Below are 17145 nucleotides of genomic sequence, written 5' to 3'. Positions count from 1 at the left end.
AGTCTGGGGTTAGAAAGAAGCCAGCCCGGCCAGTGGGGTGTGGTGGTGAGGGGCCGTGGTGGGCCCCGTAGCATGCTGGGAGCGCTCCCACGGCCGTCTTCCAGGACGAGCCCGTGCATTCAGCTTGGGTGTCAGGGCCATGGGGCAGCCATTGAGAGACTCAGCCCAGCAGGGGGTGAGCTGGGCGCGGAGGGGCAGCCGGGCGCACCCACACTGCAGGCTGGAGCCTGGCCTTTGTTTGGAAACGGTAACATTGGCCTTAATTTATAACAAGGAAAAACAACATGCTGCTTAAACTAGGTTATGAACAGGCATTTGGTGATCCCTGATTAAAAGGAAACAAGTTATCAGCAGCTCTGCTGGCAGATTCTGGGGCTGGCCCACTTCTTCTGGCGGATTGTGAGCAGTAGGTGTGTTAATATTTGGGAGGTTTTCTGACGTGTGAAGGGCTGGCTCTGACGGTAAATCCCATGGCAGTAATCCACGGTGTCTCATGCCATTTATCACTTTGTGAACCATCAACATTCAGTTCATATTGATTATAATTGTCTTTAAAAAATCCACAGTGTATGGAAGGAATAGAGATAAAGGTGCTACTGTGACTGATCACCAGGGAGGCCACCTCCCGGGTCCGGGGCCTGCGTGTGTGGGCACAGGTGCCGGGGTCTGCGATCCATGACCTTTCCTGGCATCAAAAGGCACAAATATAAAAACAGAATAATTTTGCAGGCTCTCTAATAATTGTTCATTGTTATTTATATCATTCATTATTTTTAATTTTCATTTTGACCACGTAAGGTGGAATGTGAACCATTTGGATCACATCTGAGATCACTTTCTCTGACAGAGGTGGGCTTGTTAAAGGCCCTTCAGTGCACACTGCTGTGCTCTCGCATCTGGCCCTGCCCTAAGGTGATCCAGGTGTGGCTGTGGCTCCAGGGTCTGTGAGGGGGCGGGCCGATGCCAGCTCTGGACAGTGGGCCCAGGTCCTGCGGGGCCTTGGCTCCTCCCCTGTGAGAGATTTCCCTAGAGCTTCAGTGACACTGTTTATGGAGGTAAAGCTCGATGAAAATAGAAGCTGTACGATAATTAGATTTAGTCTTTGTTTTCCTTTCTCTAGCATAAAACACTAGTTTCACCTGATGGCTGGTGTAATTCTCACTGTGTTAACATCCTTCTTGGTAAAGCGCAAGGGTCGGGGGAGAGATGAGCCTGAAATGGCTCTCGATGGCACGCGTTCCGCCAGGGTTCGGTGCGGGTGTGGCTGCTGCCGCCGAGGGTTGTCAGCAGCAGGGACCCCAGGGCAGCGCAGGGTGGTACAGTTGCTTCCTGTGGACAGGAGTTCTGAGTTATGTCTCCAAAAACAGAGTGGCTTCTGGAAGTGGCTGTTAGAGTAATAAAGGCAGTGTGTCTATCTGAATGGAGGCTTGGATCTAATGGTTTACGTTTTTAATTGAACACCTCCATAAAAAATTAGAAAAGCAATCACTTTCTATAATTGAAGTACAGTTGATGTGTAGTATATAAAACTTATGTAGTAAGTTACAGGTGTACAATATAGTGATACTCAAATTTAAACGTTATACTACATTACAGTTACTGCAGAGTGATCACTTTTGACTTGGCTAGGGTGTGCAGAGCAGCGACACGCCCTGTCTGTGGCATCCTGGCACCCGGAGCAGGCTGTGCTCACTGTGGAGCTGTGAGCACGGGAACTGCAGGTCTTGTCAGCGGCAGAACCAAGTCCCCCTCCACCTGCTGTCCGGATGTGGGCTGGGGGGGTGGGCGAGGGCGTCCTGTGCCTGGGGCCCCTCATGACGGGGAATGTGTTGCCGTCTGGTGATGCAGCTCTTCTGGGCAGGTCTCTTCGTGCCCCTCATATGGTAGGAGTGGCGATTTGCTGACCCTGCCACCACCCGGCTAGTGGTCGGCCACTAGTGACTGTGGCACTTCACAGTCACAGCACACGTGGCTGGGGGGGCTTCCGTCTTGTGCCTTGGCTGCAGGGCGGAAGGCTGGGTTGGAGTTGCAGGTGGTAAGAAGCTTGTAGATCCTAATGCTAATGATATGTTTGCCTTTTTAACAAAGGTATTTGTCAGGATTTAAAGATAGATAACAAAGCACACTTTTGCTTCTTTCTCTAAGAAATATGCCTAGCTAATTACACCAATAAAACTTATGTATTCCGGATTTTTGAGTATAGTAAATTCTTATTGTAATTTTAGAGTTCTGGGGAATATTCATTGGCTAGGCGCTCTTAAAATACAAAGTGTGGAATATTAGATGTCATTTAAATTAGATTTCATTAAATGCATGCTTTTTGTTCATATAAAAATTGGCAGTTGTGTTCACACACCTCCCCAGAAAGCTCTCGCTCTCCCCACCACAGCCCTTGTTGGTCAGTAGGACTTGGGTCCTTTTGTTCCAGGACATTGGAGTTGCCTGGAGAGTGCACATGCCCAAGAACAGGGTTTGGAATATAGGCAGGGCAGAGCAGAAGGGAGGGTCTGAGCCCAGGCTGTGCCCCAGCTCCTTTCCCTCTGGATGTTTCTAGCTGAACTGGCCTCTGGGCTCTGGTACCCCAGCTGTGCTGGGCAGGAAGGCATGTGGAGATTCTGCTTGCTACTGGAAGGGTTTGTCGGCTGTTTGTAGCACCTCATTTGTTGCTTATAATATTGCCATTATTTTCCTTCCATCGTTAGCTACAGGGATCCTCATGGAGCCAGTGTTCATTTTATTTTTTTACTTATTTTTTATGTTTTTATTTTTCTGGCTGCACCGCGAGGCTTGCGGAATCTCAGTTCCCGGACCAGGGCTTGAACCTGGGCCACGGCAGTGAAAATGCCGAATCCTAACCACTAGACCACCAGGGAACTCCCCATTTTATTTTTAATACCTTCAAATTTTAAAAGCTGGCTAAAGGGATTTCCTCCAAGTTTTATATTTGAGGGTGAAGAGATTTGCCTGTATCTGGCTCAGAGCAGAGCTCCACAGGTTCTGTTAAAACTGAGCTGAACTTGACTGCTGGACCAACCTGAAACCCCACCTTCCCTCCTGCTCCTTGCTGTGCCTCAGGGGGCGAGGGCTCTGTGCAGTTGTGGATGTTGGCCGCGGGGAGTTCCCGTGCAGCCCACTTGGATCTTGGTGGGAGGAAGAAGAAGGCAGGGGAAAGGCGATGCAGGGGGCTGCGGGCCGGTGGGCTGTTCTGTGGGGTCGACCAGGACAGAATCAGGGAGGCGCCTTCATGGCTTGGCCTTGTGCACTCTAGATTAGGTACCTTTTTTTTTTTTTTTTTAATTTTTATTGGGGTATAGTTGATATACAATGTTGTGTTAGTTTCTGCTGTACAGCAAAGTGAATCAGTTATACATATACATATCCATTCTTTTTTAGATTCTATTTCCGTATAGGTCATTACAGAGTACTGAGTAGAGCTCCCGGTGCTATACGGTAGGTCCTTATTAGTTATCTATTTTATATGTAGTACTGTGTGTATATCATTGAATACGTACCTTGATCATTATTTGTGTTGCCCGTTGGGAATAGGGATTTGGGTATTCTTAGTGCCAAAAAAAGAAAGGTGATGGTGAGGTTTGCGGTGTACTGTGTTCTGAGAGTGAGGATGCGGGGTTTGGTCCGGCAGGGTCGTCTGCACCATCTCATGGTTGCCACTAAGCCTCCCCCAAGCTGTGTGGGGGACCCTGCAGATGGAGCTGAGGGCTGGCCAGGGTAGCGAGTTTGAAAGGGGAGCAGAGCAGCGGTCTGGTCCCTGGCCCAGGGCGGGGCAGAGTCTGCTTCCATGGCCCTGGATGTGTACACGGTCATGGCCCGGGGCAGCGTGGGCCCCAGGGCCTGCCGGCAGGAAGGCAGGGAAGGCAGTGCACACGCGCCTCCCGTCTCAGCCCCGTGCCCGCTCCCTGCTTCTGCCCACGCAGAGGCCCTGGGGCGGGAGCCGGAGCACAGGGGAGGGAGGAAGGGAACAAGAATGGGGTCTTGGGGAATCGCATGGCACTTACCGTTTCTGGCTTTGTGGACCTTTTGTGAATGGGTAGTTTGCTTATTGGAAGAAAGAAACCCCGGGGCCCTCATCCACCTCAGAGGGCGCTGTCACACGTGAAGACCGGGGCTGCCGTCTGGATCCTGGGTGTTTGTGGGGGCGGGGCTGGGAACTGTGGGCAGCGCATCTGCATCTGGTTTGAGGACCCACCGTCTGATCCCAGCACATCCTTCACAAGTCTTCTTGTCCATTTTCTCCATCTCCTGGTTGTGGTCAACCTCTGTTTAAAATTTGTTCTTGTGAATTTTTTTTTTAATTAATTAATTTATTTGGCTGAGTTGGGTCTTCGTTGCTGCGCGTGGGCTTTCTCTAGTTGAGGCGAGCGGGGGCTACTCTTCATTGAGGTGCGCGGGCTTCTCATTGCGGTAGCTTCTCTTGTTTCGGAGCATGGGCTCTAGAGCGTAGGCTCAGTAGTTGTGGTTCACGGGCTCAGTAGTTGTGGCTCGTGGGCTCTAGAGCACAGGCTCAGTAGTTGTGGTGCACGGGCTTAGCTGCTCCGCGGCATGTGGGATCTTCCCGGACTAGGGCTCGAACCCGTGTCCCCTGCTTTGCCAGGCGGATTCTTAACCACTGCGCCACCAGGGAAGCCCCTGTTCTTGTTAATTTTTTGAACAAGGATTGTTTTTAGATTTTGAATTTTCCTGTTCTTTTGAAAAGTTTACCACCTAGCTCACCCACCCGTGCCCTCCACCCCCGTGTATTTTCATCTTCGCCTCGGGCAGAGTGGTGAGGTATGGAGGAGCTGCAGGAAGCCCGGGCCCCGCCCCCGTGTTTGGGGGAGGGGCCTCTGGCAGAGCGTGTGTGAGTTGGGTGCTGGAGCTGGAGCTTTATTGCAGCCCGGTCTCACGCTAGCATCTCAGATGCAGTCTTTGGGCTTGAGGCCCATGGAGGTAGATGGGTCAGGGGTAGGACAGAGGTTTGCAGCCAAACCTGGGGTGGTACAGCTGCGAATGCTCAACCCTCTTTTGAGCATTTTTTATGGGAAAAGCTATAATCAGGTGTGTAAGCTCATCTAACCTCCTTAAGCTAACACCTCACTTTTCAAAGAAAAAATCCCTTTTCTTTGTGTTTGAGGCTCTTCTTTTTACCCTACCCTGCAGGACGTCTCTCGGGCATTCTAGTGACGGCTGCTCTTCTAGGTCTGTGTGCAGAGGGTCTCTGGGTGGCCCCTGTCTTCACGTGTGACAGCGCCCTCTGAGGTGGATGAGGGCCCCGGGGTTTCTTTCTTCCAATAAGCAAACTACCCATTCACAAAAGGTCCACAAAGCCAGAAACGGTAAGTGCCATGCGATTCCCCAAGACCCCATTCTTGTTCCCTTCCTCCCTCCCCTGTGCTCCGGCTCCCGCCCCAGGGCCTCTGCGTGGGCAGAAGCAGGGAGCGGGCACGGGGCTGAGACGGGAGGCGCGTGTGCACTGCCTTCCCTGCCTTCCTGCCGGCAGGCCCTGGGGCCCACGCTGCCCCGGGCCACGCGGGAGGGATCCCACCCAGGAATTGGCTGCTGCGTTGCATCTTCCAGGAACCCTGAAGGTCTGTGAGAGGCACGAGAGGCACGGGCTCCCCAGATACTTTCACTTACCTTCTTTTTCTTCCCCTACGAAACCCAAGAAAGTAGGTGGCATTTTCCACATTTTTATTAAAAGATTCTAGGCCTCGAAGATGTTGAATAGTAGGGTTTTCAAGGTTCCATAGCTGATCAGCGGCAGACTGAGTGCGTCCTGGGGTCCTTCTTACACTAAGGCAGGAGATCAGTGTGCTGGCATCTGACTTGAGGAAACGGGCAGGAAGTGAACGAAGTGGCGTGCTGGTGTATCAGCTCTGGGCGATGGCACTCCCTGGGCCCCACTTTACACTTGTACCATGATTGTGCTGCAGGGGGGTGTGGTGGTTGGGTGAGTGAGCGTGGGTTTATGGTGGACTGTGTGTGGTGGGGTGTATGTGTGGCATTGGCGTGTGTGCGGTGGGGACGCGGTGGCGGGGGGGGGAGCGTCTCCGGCCATCACCCAGTGCTCGGCTCCGGGGCAGAGGTCATGTGCTTGAACTGTGCCGGGTGCAGGGCGAGGCCTGGGCACAGTACAAACAGGACTGGGTCCACTGCTCTAGGTCGACGGCAGAGCCTGTTTTCTCGATTCCTCGCACCTGCCGTCCTTGTCCAAGGAAGAAGTTGCTGTTCTGTTCACTCTCGACCCTTTCACACTTTTTCCTGAGACTTAAGTGAACTGCGGTCTGTGTCCCGAGGGCAGTGGTCTCAGAGGAGTCGTGGGGCCTGCAACCCCCGGAGAAGGTGGCCGGTAGAGGCTTCCCAGCTGGTGACCACTCGGGGCTGCTTGGCCACCAGTGTGTGAGGCCCGGCGCCCTGGCAGTGGGACAGTGCCAGGGCGCCCTGCTGGGGTGGCCGGGAAAGGACAGCCACAGCTCCCACGCCGCTGTCGGTGCCCTCGTTTCTGACCTGATAAGTTGTCAGCTCAGCGGAAGATGGAGTTGTGTAGTATGCACAAAGGAGTTATGGGCTTGGTGCTCTCGTGCTGCCCGGTGGCCCAGACGCTGGCAAGGCGGGCACTGCCTCTCTCGGGGCTGGGGCAGGAGTGGGGCTGTGGCTGGCGGGCAGGCTTGCTGGTCTCCCGGGGAGCTCCGAGAGACGTGGAGGCCTGTCTTCAAGGAAGGCTCTGTCCTTCTTCTCCATGCAGGCAGACGCTGTGCCTGGGGACTCCGCGCCTGCTCTCTTTGTCTGTTCTGCCCCCCAGGCCCCCCGCACCTGGGCGCATCTGTCTCCCTCTCTGCAACTGTCCTCTTTCCATGGCTCATGTGGCACCTTAGCCTCCTGGTTCTTCTGGGCACTGCGAACCTTCACTTCTCCTCCAGGACCACCTGCAAGTGCCTACGGCCTGGACCTTCGGGACTGGGGCCCCTCCCCGCAGGGAGTACTGGTGTGACATGTGTGCCTGTGCCCGTGTGTGTAGCCTGGGGACATTCTGCTCGGTGCTCAGAGTGGGCACGAATGTGTGTGCCTGGAGCCCGCCATGCGGGAGCTGCAGTCCAGAGCGCCTGGTCTTGAAGGGTGTCCTGCTCACAGTGTTCACGCCTCCTGTGCTTTAGAGTCAGGAAGCGGGAAGCACAGTGCGTGACTGGGTTCAGGACCTCGGTGATTGTCTGGCTCAAGTTTCGCTGGAGATCCGGTGAGGTTCACTGTGGTGCATCCTGTGTGTGGAACAGTCCTGGGAGGTCATGTGAGGAATTTGAGCCCTGGGTGCGGGCTCTGTGTGGGTCCTGAGGACTCTTTGGAATTCCAGTAGCGCATTTCCTGATAAGGAACTCAGGGCAGCCTGGCCTTGGACGTGATCAAGTCTGTACTCGGGAAGCTGCTTGGAAAGTCACTGCGTGAGGACAGGCTCCTGCCAAGGGCTGTTTTGCAAGTGTGTGCTACAAAATATTTTCTCTTCCCCTTATTACTTAAGTAGGGCGCCTGTCATAAGCTAGTGAAAGTTATTTGAGAGCACAGATTCTGGCGGGAAGAACTTCTCTTAAACTCATTTAGAAATAGCCATAGAGAAGTATTAAAAGAGAGCGTTTTTCCCAGCAGCCTCACCAGGCCAACCGGTGGGTGGTCGTGCCCGAGAGCCTGTGACAGTGGCCTCGGGCTGTGGTCTTAACCGTGACCCTGGGCTGGCGTGTGGAGAGGAGAGACTGTGAGATGTTTCTGTTTGGAAGTTCGATTTCGGTTTTATTTAAAACAACAAGCTGTGTTTATGGTGTGTGCTTTCCACTCAGGGGCTCACGACTTGGGTTCCCCCTCCCAGTGGGCCCGCGGGCAGGCGTTGGCGGTGCGAGCACAGGGTGGCTCTTGGCGGGCTGCGCTTTGAGGGTGGATCTCCACAGGGCTGCGCAGAGTCTTGGGTCCTAGGACAGCCCCGTGAGGTTGGGAGAGGGGCGCTGGCTTGGCTTTCGTGCTCTGGAAGCTCCCCCCAGGGAAGGGTGTGGTGACCACCCCGGACTGAGGCTCAGCGGCTCGGGGCTGCTGCCATTCGCTTCCCTGTCACCCAGACCGTTCGAGCTGAGGCTGCGGTTTCTGCAGGGCACTAGGAGGACAGCGTAGTGTTTTGTGACCATTAATGCTTGCGTGGGAGGACGCGGGGAGGGACCACACCCGTGGGCACGGGGTCAGCCTGGTGGAGTGCGTGCTCCGTCCCGGAGGCCACGCGCCCATAGATATGGCAGGACGGACAGGCTCCGAGACCGGCCAGGTGGTGGGCTGAGCTGTGGTCTGACGTGGAAGGAGTGAGGGCTTCGCCTCTCAGCGTGGGGTTTCCTCGAGGTGCTTGACCTGGGAGGGTGATGGGCCGTGAGTATGTGCCGCGCAGGGATCCGCATGGCCTGAGGGGCAGGTCCCCCTTCAGGTGCCCGTTCGCAGCCGTCGGGGGCCTTCTGGGCTGGTGCCCAGTCACAGAGGCTCAGCTGTGAGTTGCTGGGGGTTTAGTGGGGAGCGAGCAGGACCCTCTGTGGGCCTCCCCCATTCCTGACGCCGCTCCCATCCCTCTCCAGGGGCGCCGTCTGGGCCGCCCTTGGCCTCATCTCAGCTCTCGAGGCTCCTTTCTCACGTGCTGGGGCCTGGGGCCTTTGGAGTTTACTCAGGCTGTTCCCAGTTGTTACACGTTTAAAACAAAAAATACATTTTTGGCTACTGATGGGAGGTTGGGGGTGGGTGGAGTCTGGGGCAGACGGAGGATTTGGGGTTCGTGGGAGCAGAACTGCCCCAGGAATGAGCTCTTGTCCCCGCCCAGCTGGCACACCCCCCTGCACACACCTGGCGGGCTGAGTTGCGCTCGCTGAGGTTGCAGGGAAACTGCTGTCAACAAGAGAACCCCTACCTTTTCTACAAAGAGCGGATTAAAGTAAAGTGTAGGTCGCTGAACATAATTGTACATGACGTTGCTTTCTTTTGTTGAAAGGGTAGCTTCTTAGTGCAGTGAAGTGTAGAAATCTTTTTTTTAATTAATTAATTAATTTTTATTTTCGGCTGTGTTGGGTCTTCGTTTCTGTGCAAGGGCTTTCTCTAGTTGCGGCGAGCGGGGGCCACTCTTCATCGCGGTGCGCGGGCCTCTCACTGTCACGGCCTCTCTTGTTGCGGAGCACAGGCTCCAGACGCGCAGGCTCAGTAATTGTGGCTCACGGGCCCAGTTGCTCTGCGGCATGTGGGATCTTCCCAGACCAGGGCTCGAACCCGTGTCCCCTACATTGGCAGGCAGATTCTCAACCACTGCGCCACCAGGGAAGCCCAGAAATCTTTTCTTTATTCTAAGAGTTACGCTATTCAGTGTCTTAGAGAAAAGTTAGGGCTCCCCATGATTGAAGTAGTTCGTGCACATTGACCAAAACTCAGTGTATCAGTTTGCTGGGGCGGCCGTGACAAACCCACAGAGCGGGGGCCTCAGACCACAGAGACAGACTCCCCCACAGCCCCAGAGGCCAGAAGTCCGAGACCGAGGTGCCGGCCGGGCTGGTCCCTGCCAGACCGAGGGAGAATCTGCCCCAGGCCTCTCCCAGCTGCTGCATTTGCTGGTGCCTCTGGTGTTCTGTGGCTCGCGGAAGCGTCACCCCCATCTCTGTTTCCGTCTTCACGTTTGCGTGTCTGTGTCTGTGTCCAAATTTCCCCTTTTTATAAGGGCACCAGTCGTACCGGGTGAGGACCCACCCTGATGATCTCATCTTGACAACATCCGCAAAGACCCTGTTTCAAAATAAGGCCGCATTCTGAGGTACTCCGGGGTTATGATCCCAAAATAACCTTTTTGGGGGGGGGGGACACAATTTAGATAATAACACTTACCGGTAAATAAAGTTAAATATAAAGAATAAAATAAAAATCACGTGTAATCCTGTCCCTCAAAGATAAACATACAAATTAAATATTGTGAATATGTTACATACTTTTCACAAAACAGGAATCAGACTGTGTATAAACTTTCGTGTTCTGCACTTTAAAACCTAGCATTAACTTCCGATGATGTGAAACTTCAAAATGTGACTTCTAGTGACTACATAGTCTAGAGAGCAGTGTATATAATGTGCCTGATGAAATTACGATTTTCACGTTTTCCGGAGGAGGGGCCTTGTCCCCTTGCACACTGTCCGCCCTCACACAGCAGGGCGTCCCGTTGAGCGGAGCCTAGGGGCTGGGTGGGGAGCAGGTGAGGTGGGAGGGGCTTCAGGAGGTGGGAGACTGGGCTGGGGGTTGGCTGCCCAGCCTGGCGTGGCTGCCTTTGTTGCGTAAACCAGGTGCTCTGTTCCTGGGGGCCTCCCGGCCCAGCATGGTGAGCTTGTGGCGGTTCGGTCACCTTTTTTATTAAGCAGACTTTATTTTTTAGAGCAGGTTTAGGCCCACAGCAGAATCAAGCAGCAGGGTACAGAGATTTCCCATATACACTCCACCCCCACCCACCCAACCCGGCGGAGTGGTTGATCTGTTGAAAGCAGTGAACCTGCACAGACGTGGTGTCACCCAGAGTCCACGGTCTGCATTCTGCTTCCCTCTCGGTGCTGTCGGTCCTGTGGGTTTGGACGAGTGTGTGATGATGCGTCTCCAGCATCACAGCCTCACACAGGCTCATCTCACTGCCCTGAAAGCCTCTCCCTCCACCTGTTTACCCTTCCATCTCTTCACTGTCTCCACAGTTTTGCCTTTTCCAGAATATCATGTGGTTGGGCTCGTACCGCCTTTTCAGATGGGCTCCTTTCACGTAGGAATGTGCATTTAAGGTGCCTCCGTGTCTTTTCATGGCTTGATAGCTCATTTCTCTTTTTTTTTTTAGTGCTGAATAATAGTCCATCGTCTGGATGTCCCACAGTTTATTTATCCATTCACCTACTGAAGGGCATCTTGGATCACTTTTAATTGTCTCTCTGGTCTTCTCTGATGGGAAGTAGACAGTAAACAAAGCCAGCTGCTGACCTCTGACCTCTCTGTGAATTGCCTGGAAGAGGGGGTGTTGCCGCCCGGATGCTTGTGCCGTGTTGTCCCCCAGTTCCGAGAGCCCTGGACTGTGCAGGACGTTGCTCCAGGACGATGCAGCCTTCTGTTCAGGGAACACCTGAAACACTTCGCGTGGAAACCATCCCCACAGCGGTGACACACTGCGGAGTTGGTGATGGGCGACAGGGAGAAGGATGGCCTCGGGCTGTGGTCTTCTGGGGTCCGAGGGTGCGCACCCCAGTCCAGAGGCGGTGCAAGGCCCTCGCTGGGCCCCTTGGGAAGTCTGTGTGCCTGTCCAGCCAATGTGCCTTTGCCCACACCACTTAATTTTCCTTTCAGAGACAAGACCAGTAATTCTTAACCTGGGCTTAGAACATGTAGAGTGTCATGGGGTCTGTAGCTATTTCAGAATGCCGCCAAATTCTCCAAACGCAACCCACACACTGCATTTTTGAGAGTGAGCTCTGCCCCTGGACTCAGCAGTAGGATTGACGCTCAGGGCCCTGAGCCACGTTCTGAAGCAGAGCCCCGCCCGGAGGTTCTGGTAGCCAGCTTGGGGGCTGCTTGGACCTGGACCCGGTCCGTTCACCCCTGTGCTGCAGCCTCACCGCTAGGCCTTCATTTCCCCATCTGTAAATGACATGATTTTGGATCCTTTTCATCTTGACATTCAGAGGATAGTACTGGGTCAGGGTCTACAAAAGATTGCTGTAAAATCTGGAATAGTGCATCTTATTCTTGCCGAGCAAAAAGGACAAAGTCCCAGTCATGCCCCAACCCGGGGCGCATGGGCCCCTCGTGTCGGTGTCCGCGTCCCGCAGCCGGCGGGCACTCTCTGCTGGCCTCCACAAGTCTCAAGTGGAGCTGAATGGACAGACAGGCCCACCAGGCGGGCCAGGCCCGCCACCCTGCTCCAGTCTCCTCTGTGCTCCTGATGTGGAACCACGCGGCCCTGGGCGTCGGCTGCCACCAGGGAGACAGACAGAAAGCCAGTGCTTCTTTGAGAGAAACGCTCAGATTTTGTATATGTTCATCTTTTCTCTCTTCTCATCTAGTTGATGGTGATCATGGTGGGATCCAGGGAGTGGGGCACACGGATTAAAGGGTCTTGTCGTGGGTGAGGTCTTGGCGGGGTCTGTGATGGAGCGGGGGCCTGGAGTAGCTGTCTCTCCTGCACGCCCGTGTTCCTGGGCCCTGTCATCTCAGGAGCTCCTCATGTTGTAAACACGGAGGGGCCCAGAAAACTTCTGTCTGTATAGGGGCATCTGTGAATAAAATGCTTATTTTCTAATTTCATTTAAAAGTAGGAGTAGTAAACCCATTGCATGTTACTCTAAATCACTGTACTTTCCAAAATGAAAAACTGTCATATGTTGCTTTGGTTAAAGTATACCCACCCCCACCCCCCCCCCCCCCAAAATGTAGTTGGAATAGGGAAGATTATTTGAATAGCTTTTGTTTTTTTTTTGTTGTTTTTTTGTTTTGTTTTTGGCCTCACTGCGCAGCTTGCGGGACCTTAGTTCCCTGACCAGGGGTTGAACCCAGGCGCCGGCAGTGAAAACACTGGGTCCTAACCACTGGACGGCCAGGGAATTCCCTTTAATAGCTTTCTGATATAATTTTGGAGGTTTTATTTGATACGACACTGAAACCCAGCAAATGGTCATGTGGTGATGGTCACTGGCAGCGTGCGTCCTCCATTGGGTCACAGGTGTTTCTTCTCAGCTGTATTCGACCCACTGGTCTTTCTTGCCCTGTAACTGGACCTTTTACCTGTGTTGGATTTTGCGGCATTGTGCATTGGCAGTTGGTCAACTGTGGTTTGCTCAGTTATTTCCGTCTTCCAGATGCTGATGTATTTTGTTTTGCTACTTTTGTTTCTGTTACCACCAGTCTCATCAGAAGAGCCTTTAAGCCGTCAAAAGCTATCTGCTCATGGCATTTTCCAAAATTCTAATATTTGACCAAATGCTTGAATTTTAGCGTTGGCAATAAAACAGGTCAGGTGCTGGGACTTCCCTGGCGGTCCAGTGGTTAGGACTCTGAGCTTCCAGTGCTGAGGGCCTGGGTTCGATCCCTGGTTGGGGAACTAAGATTCCGCATGCTGCACATCGTGGCCAAAAATCAGTAAATTAGGTCAGGTGTTTTGCTTGAAGTGGCAGTCTCATTTTGTTCATTTTCTAGAAACAGTCTGCCAAATACCCTCATTTGTAGAGTTTGTATATCAGTCATTCTTCCATATAAAAATGCTTTTGCTGGAGACAGCTGTTATTTGGTACACAGCAGAAATGCTTCATGTACATTTCACATTTTGTTACATAGAATATGAAAAAGACAAGTACGGAAAGGCTTGGTATTTAATGAAATTAATAATTCATTAATTAATGGTTCATCATGGAGGTTCTTAAGCAAATTGGACCATCACCTTTGCATCATGAGTGCAAATATCACCCCAGCTGAAAAGGCAGTGCTGCTATGAAAAAAGTTTCAAAAGGGCTGCAGGAATTCCTAAGGGTCCTTGGACCACATTTTGTAAACAGCTGTACTAAGCTCTTCAACCTGTATGAGAAATTGTAGTTGAACAACTCAAGTCAGCCTACATGCTTATCGGTCTCTCCAAATTCCACAGCCTTAGGAGAATCCGATGGTGTCCATGACCTCTCCCTAGTGTGTAAGCTCACGAGTTCGTGTGCATTTTCAGAGGGCTCCTGATTTGGTGGACCCTTGGTAGTAAGCACCCCTCCTGTAGTTCTCACAGAAATGTGAACATCGGCCCCCCCCTTTAAAGTAGGTCTGTGCATGTCTTCTGGCGCATGCTCACAGACTCAGCACACATCCTCAGCTGTGTGTCGGTGCCCTAAGCTGGTTCCCCTTCCTTTGATTTCCTCTTTGGGTGCAGACCGGCAGCAGAAGGCAGTGCTGTGCGGCCGGGCTTCCTGTGTGCCAGCCGCTCTTGGGGGTGTGGACTCTGCCCCCAGGACAGGTTGCTGGGCGAGGTCCAGCCCACTCCTCTGGCAGCACACAGCCCTTCCCTGGGCCTCATCCAGTTTCCTTGCGTAATTCTTCCGGCTGAGACGCTGCCTCCAAACTGACGGTGCATCTCATAGTTTTAGACCCTGATTCTCTTGGATCATTTGAACCATGTAGCTTCCTCTTGGGTCACTTTGGTTTGGTCTTCTGTAGTTCAGCCTGGTCACTTGATCTAAAAATCTGTCTTTGTTTTTCCAAATTTTGCAGACCTTTTAAGATGATCTGGATTGCAATGACTCGAAATATATCGTTATACATTTGCTGGTTTGGAGAACTTTTTAAAGTTATGGAGTTCTGTATACTCAACTTTTATTAGTCTTCTAAAAAATTGCTGTCTCTGAATTGACTGTGAAGGGACCTTGAGACTGACGTTCTAATAATGCTGGGGCCGATCTGCTTTAATTGAAAATGAGGACGCTGGGCCTTTTCCCAATAACTCAGTAACCTCCTGGATGTAACTCCGCAGGCCGTTTACTATGAAACTGATGTACAACCCGGTAAGCATCTTTAATGAAGTTCTTTATCATAAAACATGATTCCTGTATATGAAAGTGATCTTTTTCAGGTTTTATTGAGATGAGGAGGGGAAAATACTCTTAACTGTCTGTCAGAGATATTTTTGTATCAGGAGGGGTCTCCTGATTAGTGAGAGGAGTACGGCAAGCTTGGTGGAGTCGAGGCCCTTTGTGTCCAGGGATGCGGAAGCCGGTTGGATCGTAGTCTGAGAGCGTGCCTGCGCTGGGGACAGCTGGGCCAGGAGCGCCTCACCCCGCGCGGGCCCTGCCCAGCGCTTTCTGCTCTGGACTGGCTCCTGCTCTGTGGGCTGTGGCTTTGCTGGATCTGTGTGACCACAGCTGTGTGTCAGGACCCACTGCCACTTTTGACACACTGTGGTTGGAGCTTGCCTTATTTTGGGCCCTCAGAATTAAATCAGTCTGTGCCATAACTTTCTTGGTGATTCTTTTTTGGCATAAACTTCAAACTCATGCAGATCAGAATGGTAGTTCTCACTGTCTGACGTATTTCCTTTTATTTAGTAAATATTTAGCATCTGTATGTGCAAGATGCCATGCGACACTCAGCTGGATTTCCAGCACGAAGAGTAATGGCCTAGCTGGGCTGCCTCCTGCCCATCAGCCCTGGACCAGCCACTCCCCCTTTTAATGCGTACAGGCCCCTTGGGGTGGGCGTTCTCACTTTGCCTGCAGAAGGAAGGTGGAGTCTCGTGTGTGCGTGGGACTCCGGCAGCTCCAGCGGGTGCTCTTCATGAGGCTGTGACGTCACCTGTGAGCACGAGTGACTCTCAAGGCATTTGAGTCTCGCAGAAAGATGTCAGACTCACAGAGAGACCCCCTAGAAGCACCTGTGAGAAGGAGGTGTGTGGGAACGGGGAGGCTGTTTCTCTTGTGGATCGAGCTTGCCCACGGCTCTACTGAGGAGGTAGCTTTGGGTGGGCTTTGAGTAATAAGTATAATTAGAATGAATGGCCGTGGTGTTTAAAAAAGGGCTTTCGGATGAAGGAATCAGTGAGTCTGGAGCTGCAAGTCCCGTGTGTCTAAAGGTTGGGGCGCAGGTGAGGTTGGGCCGCCAGACCAAGGGGTGTCTTGGAAGGGGGGCGGGGAGGAAGCCCAGCGAGCGGGCGCGGACCCATCTCCGAGGCTGCTGTGGGACTTGGGAAGTGGGGAACCAGACCCTCAACTCGGGACCTGGAGGGATGGCAGTGTCGCTGCAGAGACGGGGGACACAGAGAGAAGGGGCTGATGGGAGGCACTGTGTTCGGGCACGGGGGACTTGAGGTGCCGGGAGGAGGGTGACCGGGATGCCGAGCGGGCACCGGAGGCCGGGGCTCCCCCGTGGGTGCGGGTGGGTGCGCACTGGGGGGAGGGGAGGTACACAGGGCAGACCGCCAGCCACCGGAAGCGCCCTAGCGTAGTGTACTAGTCTTCAGCGGGCAGGTTTGCTGTTTATAAGGTAAAAGATTAAAAGAACATCCATAAACGTGACTTCTCCACTGTAAGCAGTAGGCTCTTTGAATGGATGATGGGTGGTCGTCTGGGTCACGTTCCTGTTCTGGGAAGTAAGGTGCCTTATGTTCTAATCTGTACATTATTACGTATTTAAACCTCGTAGTAAGCATAGCTCACATGGACTTCGTGTTCCTTTTTTTACTAGCAATGTTTGGGTTTTTAAATGGTCTGAAGAACCAGTAACGATGTGCTTTAGACTGAAGCCTCCGCAGCAGAATCCAAGAAGTGTGGTTTAATTTCTAGACATTAGTGGTGAGGCTTAAGCAGCTTGGAACCCCCAGGTACTGGTTGCTGTTTGCTTCAACTTGAAATGGGTTTGTACTCTTTATCAGGCACCTCTCTGCCTCCTGTAAAGCTCCTGTAAAGCTGACTTCCTTCAGTTTTGGGGAGTGTGAAGGGTGAGACCAGGTGAGCCAGAACACAGCAAAACTAGTGAACGCAGCACTCGCAGGCAGCTAGGACCAGAGGCCTGAGAGCTCCGCCCCGAGGCCTGGAGACTGCAGGTTTGTCGGGACCGCCCCTGGGCTGCCGTGCCGGGTGGCGCGGGTGGCCGCAGAGCAGAGCCCACTGGGCCTCCAGTCCCCACGGCTCTGCTGGGGCTGCTTCGGGCCTTTGGGGACGTCCCTTTTCTCATTCAGTTGGCACAGTTATGCGTCACCAGGAACAGATGTTAGTTTTTGCAGAGCTGTGTGGATTAAGGTACACTTTCACTCCTTCCCCGTGATGCCGGCTCGAGCGGAGCGGGCACCAGAATGGCTGGACGGGGGTGTGGAGTGGGGTGGGGGTCCGGCCTCGGGTGCCTCTGCCTGACTGGAGCTTGGGCACCACTGCCTCTCGGGTCTTCACAGTTGCTATGGGAGCATTTTGTGGGTTCCTTGGCTTTAAACTTTGTGAGTTGGGGACAAGGGAAGGACTCTGTGGACAGGAAGGTGCCCGGGTCACATGGGTGAGGGCGACGGGGAGGGTCCCCGGCAGGGATTCGACACGGGCTCACTCAAGGCGGTTTCCTTTCTTCTGCAATGGAATTGCTTAGCATCTGTTTCCGGTGTTCCTCTTCTCTGACTTG

At 53.1% G+C, this 17145-nt stretch overlaps 1 protein-coding gene across 8 annotated transcripts in view; it reads left to right on the top strand.

Annotated features, from left to right (window-relative positions):
* The window catches only part of ANKRD11 (ankyrin repeat domain containing 11), a 164415-nt gene that overhangs the window by 65035 nt on the left and 82235 nt on the right, over positions 1-17145 (top strand). For 3 of the 8 annotated variants that reach the window (XM_059906096.1, XM_059906095.1, XM_059906097.1), the window contains exon 1: positions 13300-14549. The exons of 3 other annotated variants lie outside the window; for them this stretch is intronic. The gene's annotated coding sequence lies outside the window, so the exon portion shown is untranslated. Of the gene's footprint in view, positions 1-10861; positions 12084-13299; positions 14550-17145 lie in introns of those variants that run through there. 2 more of the 8 variants (XM_059906098.1, XM_059906102.1) reach the window with 2 other exon arrangements.

This window comes from Balaenoptera ricei, chromosome 19, assembly GCF_028023285.1.
Source record: "Balaenoptera ricei isolate mBalRic1 chromosome 19, mBalRic1.hap2, whole genome shotgun sequence".
Classification (NCBI taxonomy): domain Eukaryota; kingdom Metazoa; phylum Chordata; class Mammalia; order Artiodactyla; family Balaenopteridae; genus Balaenoptera; species Balaenoptera ricei.
This window is presented reverse-complemented; position numbering and strand designations above follow the sequence as displayed.